This window comes from Dromiciops gliroides, chromosome 4 (genome assembly GCF_019393635.1).
Source record: "Dromiciops gliroides isolate mDroGli1 chromosome 4, mDroGli1.pri, whole genome shotgun sequence".
In the NCBI taxonomy this organism is placed as follows: Eukaryota; Metazoa; Chordata; class Mammalia; order Microbiotheria; family Microbiotheriidae; genus Dromiciops; species Dromiciops gliroides.
The window spans coordinates 391,084,662-391,097,846 of record NC_057864.1 but is presented as its reverse complement, the minus strand read 5'-3'; the positions used below and the strand labels follow the sequence as shown (position 1 = coordinate 391,097,846).

Below are 13,185 nucleotides of genomic sequence, written 5' to 3'. Positions count from 1 at the left end.
GTGGAATTTGATTTTTTTAAAATCAACAATGTCACTATAGAATGGTGTTAGGGGCCATGGATAACCTATTTTTTAAAAAAGAATCCCTTTAAGCCTGACATGGTAGAGTACACCTATGCTCTCAGCTACTCTGTAGGCTGAGCCTAGTTGATCTGCTGAACTTGAGAGTCCTGAACCATAGCAGAACCAAAACCAGTTGGGTATCATCATTAGGTCTAAAACCAGCATGGTAAGCCCCAAGGACAGAGAAACACCAGGCTGCCAAAGGAAGGGTGAACTGGTCCAGGATGGAAGTGGAGCAGATCAAAGCTTCCATGGCCATCAGTAATGGTACTGGGCCCACTGCTACTTCAAGCTTGGGCAAGATAGGGAGACCCATCCTTTTAAAAGCAATTAAAATGTTTCCTATGGAAAAGAAAGATAAAAAGGCCCAATTTTGCTATTTCTCAAATGAAAACTGGAGGTTAAAGTGTTTCAAAGGAGATGAATAGATTTCTTTTACCACTTTAGAATTCTATTACCATATTATCTGGTGTCTTCTCCCCCGCCCCACCTTTTTCAGTTTTCAAGAAAGAGCACATTCCATTCCATCAAACTTACTAAAATTAAAATAATGGCCACCAGCTGTCAAAATAATTTGGGGGAGGGGTTAAAGTCATTGTTATGGTTGTTCTTATAAATTAAAGAACTTTTGGCTCCCCATGCAGTGATTTTTCACCCATGTGAAAATCATATTTAATTAAATTAAGTGTTTTAGAAATGGCACAATAGACATCGAATGAGTAATAAAGATCCACATACTCAAAATTCATTACATATTAACTTGGGAGAAGAAAGCCAGTAACAACAGGGATCTGGAAGCACTACTGACGTGACCTGTCTCAACCTGGAGAAATGACCCGTTACAGACAAGCCCTGTTGAGATGTAACATAAATATGAATGTATTCAATCCAAACTAAAAGCTGACTTTTAGCAGTAGGGTTAGAGTCAAGATTTACATTCCCTTATACTTCAGGTTACAAAAGAGAACTTTTCATCCATCATACTTCCAATGATATTATGGCTTTGCAGCTGGGCCAACAAATTAACCATTTGGCTCTGGCAGGAGTGACTTTGAAGATCAGTCTGTGGATTCCCAAAAGGTAAAGAGTAACTGATTGTTACCAAAGGTAAAAAAAAAAAAAAAGTGTATTCTCTTGATCTAATCTTTTTATTAAAGAATAACAAGCTAACATTTATATAGTGCTTTAAAGTTTACAAATTGCTTTGTGTAGCTTATCTTGTTCCATTCTCCACAAAATTGTAGGGGAGCTTGTTAAGACTAAAAGCTAAAGTGACATGTTAACTTCAACAATTGATAACTCATTTATATTATGTCCTATGATTTACAAAGAGATTTAGTGTAATGTGTTTAGGGAGATTTGGCCATTACTTTCCATTTCAAAATAAAACTTCATATATACTTATTCATTGATTGCTAAGAGTTGCAAATCAGGGAATTCACTATGAAAAAAAGAGATGCACCCTGGGTGGGTAACTTCACATACTAGCTGAACAACTCTGGGTGAGTCACTAAATTTTTCTTAGCTTTAATTCCCTCATATATAAGACAGCACCTACATCACAGGGTTGTTGGGAGGATCAAAAAAGATAACACATGTAAAATGCTTGGAAAACCTTAAAGCACAATATTCATTACTAGCCATTTTTTCCCTTTACAGAATCCTATCATTCACAGCTAATTAAACCATTTATCTAGTTAATTGTTGCAGTTTTATGATGTAGAAACATGTGGTAATGCAAATGTTTTTAATCTGGAATCTATAAACTTCTTTTAAAAATATTTTGATTACTGTACTTCAATATAATTGTTTTCCTTTGTATTCCTATGTATCTTATTTATGCATTTAAAAATATTATTTTGAGAAGAGGCTTCACCAGACCACCAAAGAAGTCTAGGACACAAGGAAGATTGAGAACTACTCTAATGTAAGTACACAGAAAGTTCAATTAAAAGATGTTATAAAATTACAATGACTTTACCTCTTCAAAGATCTTTCTCTCTTTTGCATTCTCCTAGCCCTCATGTATCAGGTTTTTTGTTTGTTTTTTTGTCTCGTAAGTACACTTTTGTGAGATTTCTCGTATTGTTGTTTAATTTGTGACTTTAGAGTTTAACTAAATGCTTTACTGTAGAATTCCTTGACCCTTTTGTCCTAGTGCCATCCATGGCTTCTAAAACCCCAACCTTGAATTATTGATGCTCCACCATCCACCTCTTTTTCCTACTAATGTGCTGCTTATAATGCTGGAAGAAGTCACAGACCTGTACTGAACTGGTCCTTGCTGTACAAGGCCATCTTTTATATCTTCCCTAATTGACCCTCTACATCCAGCCACCCCACACGCTGGCTGTTTCAAACCTCTTCTAAACGTCTTTCACAGAATACCACTCCTTTCCCAACTTTCCCTTGGGGTTGTAGTGCGAATCAAATGAAATAATAGTTATAAAAGTGTTTAGTATAGTACCTGACACACAGTAGGTACTTAATAAAAATGCTTATTTCCTTCCTTTTTTACTTTCTCTCCCTCAGCAGAGGAACTTCAAGCTTTACTGAGAAAAGAGGGGCCATCAGTCTTGAACTCACCCTTCTCACCTAATTCCACATGTTAAACAGCTTTGACGCCCAATATGTTGTTTCCCTTTGCTCTAGTCTCTGATTGGGGGCAGCTGTGTGGCACAGTGGATAGAGCGCTGTATTTGGAATGAGGAAAACTCATCTTTCTGAGTTCAAATCCAGCCTCAGAAACTTACTAGCTGTGTGTCCCTGGGCAAGTCACTTAACCCTGTCTGCCTCAGTTTCCTAATCTGTAAAATGGGTTGGAGAAGGAAATGGCAAACTACTGTAGAATCTCTGCCAAGAAAACTCCAAATGGGGTCATGAAGAGTTTGGTATGACTGAAATGAATGAACAACAAAGTCTCTGATTAAGAGGTGGCCCTTCTCCTTGTCAAGGTGAATACCTTGATTCTCTCTCTTTCCCTCTGCTCCAACATTACTACAATACTCCCTTCCCTGCCCCAATATTTAATCTTTCCTTCCCTGCTGCTTACAGACACATGTAGTTCACATTTAAAACACAACAACAACTACAATTTTCATTTGATCCAATCATATCTTCATTATACTTCTACACTGATTGGCTACCCCCACCTTACCTTCCCCACCACCCATAACACCATTCAGAGGCTGACTCGATGACTGGTGAGTCCTTGCCTAGAACTGCCTTATCACCAGAAGTCCCCATATACTGTTCATTTCTTTTCTGGCTTATTTTCTGATCTGCTCAATCTCTAGGTGGGCTGCTGCCACCCCACTTTGTGCCTCCCCTTTATGTGCTGTCTTGCCCAATTAGGATATATGCTCCATGTGAGTAGGGTCTGTCTTTGTTTTTCAATTTGTGTACACATAGTACCTGGCACATAGTAAGTATTCTGTCTGTCTGTCCATCCATCCGATTACCTGTCTGTATTCTCTCTTTGAAAGCCGAATGCCTAGAAAAAAATCATCTACCATCCTCACTGCCCCATTACCCCTCCTTGTCAACTCATCTGGAATCGGAGGTTGATGGCTTCAGAAGACAAAATTCAGAACTGCTTCCTAATCTCACTGATGCTTTCTTAATGATCATATCTGATGAAATTTTGCCTCAGTCTTCCTCCTTGACTTCTCTGTAGCATCTGACACTGTCACCTTGTCCTGGATACTTTCCTCTAGGGTTTTTCTGGCACTACTATTTCTTGGTCTCCTCCTCCCTTTCTAGTCACTCCTCAATCTCCTTTGCTGGCTCATCATCCAATGAAACTCCCTAACTGTGGGTGCAATCCAAAGCTTGGTCCTGGGTCCTCTTCATTCTCACACCACAGCTTCCATAGGCACAGTGATCATCTATGCAGAGAGAGTCCAAAGATAATCCTGACGTATGATTTTTAAAATGGCTGAGAAAAAGGGACAGCTACCCAGATTCAACCCCATACCTCCCTAGACCTTCACTTTCCCCTAATAATTCCCAAATACTCTTTTTAAAAATTATTTATTTATTTATTTATTTGCAGGCAATGGGAGTTAAGTGACTTGCCCAGGGTCACACAGCTAGTAAGTGTCAAGTGTCTGAGGCCGGATTTGAACTCAGGTACTCCTGAATCCAGGGCCGGTGCTTTAACCACTGTGCCATCTAGCTGCCCCCAAATACTCTTTTAATACAGAGCCTGGGGGGCGGCTAGGTGGCGCAGTGGATAAAGCACCGGCCCTGGATTCAGGAGTTCCTGAGTTCAAATCCGGCCTCAGACACTTGACACTTACTAGCTGTGTGACCCTGGGCAAGTCACGTAACCCCCATTGCCCCGCAAACAAACAAACAAAAAAAACCAACCAAACAAAAAAAAATACAGAGCCTGCAGATGTATTCTCTATGTCAATTTCTGTAGGAACAAGAAGTCAGAAAAGAAACTAATTATAATTCTTTCAAGGGTTCAAGGATTTGGTGGATGCCTCCAAATTGGTCTATTAGCACAATATGCAGTGTTCTTGGGCAATATTTCTAGGTACATTAACGTTGAAGAGATCTGGCTGGAATCACTGAAATAAAGTCACTCATTTAAAGAGTCACCAGTTTTGAAATGATAACCAGAAAACAGATGCCATTTCCTGGAGAATGTTTTATAACCTATATCTAATAGACAAAGAGGTTTTATAAATGTTTAACCATGTTACTCTCTTGGAGGAGCAGATGGAAAAGTAAATGAATAATTATAGATATACTTCAGGCTACAAAGTACTATGAGTTCCAAGCATTATTAGTTATGATTAAGGCCAAAGCTACATTAACTTAAAAAAATTTGCTGACATATTATCCTTTTTCATCTGTCTTCCTCTTTTCTCCATTTATGACTGAACATACAAGCTCTATTTGCAAGGGTGGTCCAGCTATTCAATCTCTAAAAACTGCTAATTTTTTTTGCAAATTATATTTCCCTGCCATAAATTCCTTAGAATGTTCCAATTATATGTTCCTAATTAAAGTTAGAGATGTTAGACTAGAATAAATCTAAGGAAGAGGCATACTGATAGAAATTTAATGAGCAACAATTTTAAGGGTGTCTTGTAGTGGGTTTTAAATTTGGAAGATTTGACTGTTTAAAGGGGTTTTGACTTTCATTTATTTTACCTTATTGACCTAAAGAAATCAAATATGAAGGATAAGAGGAATTAGGGAACAAGAAGCAGGGTATGACAACAGAGTGATCCTTAGTAAAGGAAATGAGACGACCAGACAATATACCTCTGTAGGTTAGAAGTCCTGAAACTGAGTGACAAGAAATGGGTGAAGGTAGGATTGGTACACGGAGAAATTAGCAGGAGTAGGTAAAAAGCATTTGTTCACTCTATGATCCAGAATATACCCTTAATTTGGAATGATATGATTGGCAGTTTTAATCAATGTGATACTGACATTCAACATCATATTTATATTATAAATCTTGAGGTGACTTATAAATGTAAGCTATTATTTTTTATTATTATACTTGTTATCCTGTGTTCTGGTACCATACAGATGCTTCATTGTGGTGTGTGGGTGACCTTGGATTGTTGAAAGCTATGTTTGAGAAGCAACACAACATGCACGGATACCATGCTACACTCAAGAGTGAGGAAGACCTGGGTACCTATCTCAGAGGGTTCTGGCAAGGCTCAAATGAGACATTATAGGCAAGGAGCTTTGTAAAACTTAACTGACATGTATATAGCCCTTTATCATTATGTAAATAGCACAAGTGCTGGCAGGTTCTACCAAGCAGGTAGTTTCAATAATTTGTCTAGTCATCGATTGTGAGTCTGTCATCCAAGAACTAGTACAGTGCCTGGCACATAGCAGGTGCTTACTATTTACTGATTGGCTAGTGTACTCAGATTTGAAGAGGCTCAACTCTGGAAGGTTAGCCACCAGGTGGTGAGTATTTTTTTTTGCAGGGCAACAGGGGTTAAGTGACTTGCCCAGGGTCATACAGCTAGTAAGTGTCAAGTGTCTGAGGACAGATTTGAACTCAGGTCCTCCTGAATCCAGGGTCAGTGCTTTATCCACTGCGTCCCCTAGCTGCCCCCCCCCCCCCGTGAGTATTTTAAATCACTGAAATTGAAATGCAGTTGCAGTAGAAGGTATACTGAAAGGAATGCACACAGAGAAATTACTGATCCTTCAGAGCATCAAAGTATATTTACAGTTATATTAATAAAGGACCTAGTGTCAAACTTAAGGTCTAGCTCAACCATAAAAAACTTATGAATTTTAAATAGGAAAATTAGATAACGAAATTAAAAAGACCCAGAGAACCTTGTAGGGACAGGCAAAAAAAATTCCCTGCATAATGAAATTCCTCTTATGAATGATATAGATGTATATATATTACAGGTATAGGAATTTTATACATACATGTATATACACACTCATACACAGAAGCACAGGCTGTGACTGACATAGGGAACTCCAGTAGAGTAAAGTTCTACTAATACAGATTAACAACACCAAAGTGTTACAAGAACTGCTTGGGGTTCAGATATTAAGTGACTCTCATAAGGTCACAGCAAGTATGCATTAAGAACCAGGACTTAAACTCAATTTTTCTTGACTATGGTCAACTATCTATCCAGTACGCCATACTTTCCTGTTCTGTGTATAGCCTTTGGAAATGTATTGATGAGAACCACCTTCCTTCTACAGAAAACACATGGTTAATGAATGGTCAATGTGCTGAAGAGATGACACCTATATAACCTACTTATGGTATCTGACCTTCCTCTCTGTTCTAGGCATATGTGCGGCCAACTTTCAAATAAGATTTCTAAATAACACCCTTAGTTTGGACATCCTGGGAGATGATCTTGATGACAAGGGAACAGGGAGAGGAATTAGGTAACTTAAGGAAGGCGCTAACTGGAATAAGAATAACACCTATGTCAAGGCTAAAGAAATAGAGCCCTTTAGGTGGGAACAGGAAGTGCGCCTCTTGTGCGGACATAAGGAGAGCCAGAGGAAGAGCAACAAGAAGCTGAATGATATGGGCTAAAAGGATGAAAGGAAGAGGAAACTTGGCAGTAGCCCTCTGAACAGAGGACAAAGAGGTGAGAAACAAAGTGACACCAGACCAGGAGGTCCTCCTCATAGATTAAAGGTCGGGTCTAGTCTGTTTCCTGACCCAGGGCAGAATTAGCTACTCCAATTCCAAGAGTGTTGCAATCTCCATCAATTGGCCAGCTTTTAGTTAAGGCACATCCAAGACCAATGTAGTGTAGGAAGAAAAAGGAATGGGAAAAGTGCAGGGACCTTTTGTAATTTTCAATCATTGAACTGAAGATTTAACCCATGAATATGGAGTGGGGGATTCAAGGGAAGCAGTCACTTTCTTGGTGTCACAATGACTTCTGTAGAACCCTTAAAACACATTCTAAGGTGAAAGCGGCTGTGGATGCTCTTTTTGACTTGTGGTGGGTGTTAACACGTTAATAGGTATAGTGTTAACATCTTATTTACAGTGCGGTTCGGGTGTGAATGTTAAAATTCCTCACTGATCTAACCGGGCACAAGTCACTCAACAAGATGAGTGGAAATGGTTTTGACTTAAACCCACATGGTTTGGATTAATGCACCTCAGTGAAGATCCATAAGAAACAAGTTTGTAGCCCTGAATCCCTCAGTAAGGGTGGAGGTTTAAACAAAAAAAATATCACCACTCAGTTTGGAAATAGCATCTCTGGCCTGAACCGGATTCAACAGGAAACTAAACATTCAACACATACTTTTGCAGAAGAGGGAGGAGAACAGAAAACAAAATGAGCTGAACTGAAACGTGAGAAAGTACAACAGAGCAATTACTTTCCTGGGTGGGTCAGCATCTCTCTTTATACATCCCCCCCAGTCCAATAACTCTCCACCCAAGCATTAGCCGTGAATGACCTCACTGGTTTCCTAAACACACTCCAGCAGCCTTCCTGCTCTCCCAGAATGCAGCCAAGCAATGATGTCAGCAGTGCACCTGTGTGAGTGATGGGGCTCAGGGTCACAGTCTCAGGGTGCAGAGATAAAAGCCACTCTCTGTCAGTGTTAATTAAATGAAGCTTTTGTTTTACCGCTCATCTTTTCAGTTTAATTTTCCTGGAAAGACTTCCTCATTTGGAAGGGACAAGAGTCAAGTACAACAGAAGGTTACCACCATATCTACAGAGCCCCTTCAAATACTTCACCATTCAGATTTCACGGAGGAGCTGGGGGAAGGGGAGACTGTAGTGGAGTGTTGAAGAGAAGGCAGGTATGTGACATCCTATTCTGCAAGATGAGTAACAAAAGTTCTAGTAGTGAGTGGAGAAGTGTGCTGCCCTGGATTAACTAGGCTCTATACGCTTGATTTTATTCCTAGTCCTATGGATACAGGAAAAAAAACCAAATTATTTACATTTCAAAGCTCTGTTATTTCCTGGAACATTACAGACATTTATTATTTTTTTTTTGTAGGGCAATGAGGGTTAAGTGACTTGCCCAGGGTCACACAGCTAGTAAGTGTCAAGTGTCTGAGGTTGGATTTGAACTCAGGTCCTCCTGAATCGAGGGCCTGTGCTTTATCCACTGTGCCACCTAACTGCCCCTACAGACATTTAATAAATGCTGAATCTTCAATAATATTATTCCATTGCCTTTTCTTTTATACCAGAAAAGTACAAATAAACTAATTTTAATTTAAAAAAGAACCTTAAAAGTCATATCAAAACATGAAAAGCTCTAATGGCTTAAAATTGAACTAGAAGTATATAAAAACTGCCACAAAAGAGATGTTCTAAATCCCCCCTCCCCCATGATACTAGTTTTGAGTATCATTTGTAATAAATGTACTAATTCAGTATGCTTTTTGAGTACATAAACTGTATGCTTTAAAAGTATTTTGAAAATATAATACAATAATTTGTAAGATGATGGGACTAGAAGAAATCTTTAGGGTCATTTATTTCTTTCTACCACAATGGTGACTGTTTGCATGTTTCTCAAAAATGTTTAAAAAGACACACTGAAAGTGTTCTATGGGTATTAGTCAAGATGGAGTACTGTTTAGTATCACTGGATGAATGGAAAGGACATTTTACACAAGTTTCACTAACATCACAAAAGTTGTTGGCAAAGCACGGGGTGACATTTAGTAGGAGCAAGTGAAAACTGGCTTTAACTTAAACTTAAGTAATTAGTACAAGACAGAGAAAGACTAGCTATGTATTATTAGCACAGTAGAAAGATGTTTATAAATCATAACTGGCTGCAGGCTGAATGCCAATCAACCACGAGGAACTGCTGTAATGCTCTATAATTTGTTACATAGATAGGAGAATCACCATATTCATCACTACTTTTGGTCTTTATTATTAACAGTGAAGTAATTTGGACTCTGCCAATTAAGAAGAGAGCTCAATAGGGACACAACTCAAAGGATGAAGTAGTTAGAAGGGAGACTGAGGGAAAGAATGCTCGGAGGAGAAAAGGTTAGCTTTCTCCCCCACCCCATAATTTCCAAAAGTACTCACTACACTCCCAATTACACATAAAGCTTCTCTACCCAAAACAAAGCAAAACTGCATGAATGACAGTTCTGAGATAATGTACAGAATTATTCATTGTTTTTATTGTTGTTAACCCTAAGAACAGAGAGGCTAATAGGAGAAAAGGGGAGGGGTGGGGAATGAATCACAAAGATGATACAGCTGAGAATGACAGAGAAAGATAGAGGATAGGCTCCGTAATTGCCTTATGAATAGTTTTACTTGTATGAGAACTTCCTTGCAGTGATATAGAGACTGATATTCAGGTGATCTCCATCCACTTTAAGGATACAAGAGGAGACAGGCTTGTGTGTAAGGAGGGGGAAAAAACCCAACCCAAACAACTAGAGAAGAGCAGAATCACTCCTCTTTCCTTGCAATTTAGTGTGTGTCCCCCCCCCTCCCCCCCGGAGCAGCATTGTTTACTAGAAAGATTGCTGGATTTGGAATCAAATGACCTGGGTTCAGATCCCAGCTCTGTCACTAAATGACTTTGGTGACCCTGGATAGGTTGTTTTTTTCCTCTTCGGGTATCAGTTTCCTCATCAATGAAACAAGCAGGCTGAAGCAGATCACTCTGAAAAGCTCTTCCAACTCTATACATCTTTCCTTCCATCCTCTTGAGCATCACCCTTTATTTCCTGCTTACATTTACCACCCAAGAAGCAGCAGTTACAACTACTGTCACTGTTCAAATGGGATCAAATAACAATCGATGCTCTTGCCGTATTAGGAAATTCTGGTGGCAAGTGAAGAAACTCACCCAGTGCACACTCACTGTTTCCTGATTGCGTCCTTAGAAAGCATTCCTTTCTAAGGCCACAATGTCCCAGTGACACAGCTTCCTCAACTCCACAAACTCTTTTTTTCATCAGGAACTACTTCCTTCCTTACTCCTCACATTCCATTGTCTCAGAGGAATTCTACAACAATAAACCCATTCCCCAAATGTGTTGCTACAGGAGGAAATGAGGCTGTGTTCTGGGAAGAGGAGATAACTGACAGAACTCTCTCTTCCGGAAATTCAGTGAGTCTCCTCATCCCTATTCTTGGGTCATTCCACACATTCACGATGTAGCTAGTCATAACTCAAAGTGACGTCAGAAGCAGTTTGGCTATTGTTCAAAAGCAAGATATAGCTAGGGATCAAAGGCTAACCTAAGGAGTTTCTAATTTCTCCAGATCTGTTTTGGTTTTCTCATAGAGGGCAAAAAGGCCAGCCCATATATTTACTCTATGCCTTTTGTATTTAAAAATAAAGGAAGAAAATTGGCATGTTCAGCAAATAAATACTGTAGGTTTCATATGTTCTCCATTCACTTCTATAGGACTGGTTTTTGCCACGTTACCACTAAGTTGGGTTTCAACTTACTACCTATGTTTATTTGAGTAAGTCCCTTTACCTCCCTAGGCCTCAATTTTATTGTATAAAAATGAGGGGAGTTGGAGTAGATGTCCTGCAAGGTCCCATATCCAGTTCCAAATGTATGATTCTACAATTTAATGAGAATAGAACACAATGTGCTCCTTAGCATTTCACCCTCATATTCACCGAATGTTTAATTTTCTTCAAAATACCTGCAAGCTGTTAATCTTCTCTGAATAGTATATAGATCTTTTCTTCCCATGACTATTTCCTCCCCCAGTATTTCCAACTACTTAAACAATATGAAATATTATCCCCATTTTGTGGGGCAGCTAGGTGGCAAAGTAAAAAGAATGCTGGACTTGGAAGCAAGAGCTCATCTTCATGAATTTAAATTTGGCCTCAGACATTAACTGTGTGACCCTGGGCAAGTCACTTAACCCTGTTTACCTGAGTTTCCTCATCTATAAGGTGAGCTGGAGAAGAAAATGGCAAACAACTCTAGTATCTTTGCCAAGAAAACTCCAATGGGGTCATAGTTGGACAGAACTGAAAAATGACTGAATGCCACTGTGCAACTAAGTGTTGCCCAAGACTCCATGACTAACCTAGAGGGAAGAGCCTTGGATTTCGAGCCATGGGACATTGTATCTATGTTCATAGACTGGCTTTGTTACTTGCTATCTGTGAGACCTTGGACAAGTAACTTCATCTCTGTTGGGATACTCTTTCCTCATTTACAAGATGGAGAGAGAGAGAACCAGATGTCCCTTTCATTACCCTTCTCAATCATACTTGGTGATTCTCTGCATTTAATCCAAACATTCTCACTAAAGGACTGGTGCTCGCTCCAATATCCCAGGCTAATTTACAAAATGGGACCATTCATATGATTTGCTTGATTTCTTTTTTTTTTCCCCCCAGAGGGTTAAGAGCTCTGTTTCTGGGGGCAGCTAGGTGGCATAGTGGATGGAGCACCGTCCCTGGAGTCAGGAGTACCTGAGTTCAAATCCGACCTCAGACACTTAACACTTACTATCTGTGTGACCCTGGGCAAGTCACTTAACCCCAATTGCCTCACTAAAAACAAACAAAATCACTCTTGTTTCTTGGGTTATCAGTCACATGACAACTAATAAAATTAGAAGTTTAAGACAAAATAGAAAGTCTTGAAGCTCATCAATTTCCCTTGAATTTTGTGCAATTTTCTAATTAATTCTACCAGTTTAAAGTATGAAATTACTCTTAGCATGAATAATACCTCACTTTTTAGTAACACCCACATGGATCAGGACCCACTGGATATTTATAAATGGATGCTGAACTAACTTTAAGAAGTCAGATCTACTATTGAAGGACAAAGATTTGCTAGCACTAAAATTAAACAATGTTCCACAGGTTCTAATAAGATGATCTGAGCAAAGGTGGAATTGTTGGCAAAATACGTCTTAATGAGGTTACTATTTTGAAGGATGATAATCATTTGCATATCTTAGTACTGGCATGCTTATTACAAAATCAGTTATATTACTTTATTCAACTCAACAGAACCTATTAAACATTTATCATGTACATATCACCTCATCAGATGCCAGTACTACAAAGATGAAAAATTATTTAGTCCCTGTCCTCAAGGATTTTAATGCTCTTAGTCATAAAGTCCAATAGTATAAGCACTGGAAAACAAAACCACTCTGGATAGTTTGTGTACTATTCTTGTGTGTGTGTGTGTGTGTGTGTGTGTGTGTGAACTATTCTTAATGGATAAACTTAATTTTCCCAAGCTATTTTATCCTCTGTAAACAATACTCAGTGTAAATTACACTTCAGGTATTACATATGAGACATAAGCAACTTTTCCCATAACTCAATAACAGCAGTTAAAATTATTTTTCATATAGAAAGCAATAAAAGCCTTCAAGACAACATAAATCTCAGTTTCCCTTGAGCCTTTATGATTTCCAAAGAAGATGGTAGAATTGGAGGAATTCAGGGGTTTTTTTTGGGCGGGGCAATGAGGGTTAAGTGACTTGCCCAGGGTCACACAGCTAGTAGGTGTCAAGTGTTTGAGGCTGGATTTGAACTCAGATCCTACTGAATTCAGGGTCAGTGCTCTATCCACTGCACCACCTAACTGTCCCAGAATTCAGTTTTAATAAAAAGAAGGAATGGAAAAGATTT

At 39.0% G+C, this 13,185-nt stretch overlaps 1 protein-coding gene across 1 annotated transcript in view; it reads right to left on the bottom strand.

Moving 5' to 3' along the window:
• Positions 1-13,185, bottom strand: part of MTHFD1L (methylenetetrahydrofolate dehydrogenase (NADP+ dependent) 1 like) — a 218,868-nt gene that overhangs the window by 38,124 nt on the left and 167,559 nt on the right. The gene's annotated exons all lie outside the window — the stretch shown is intronic.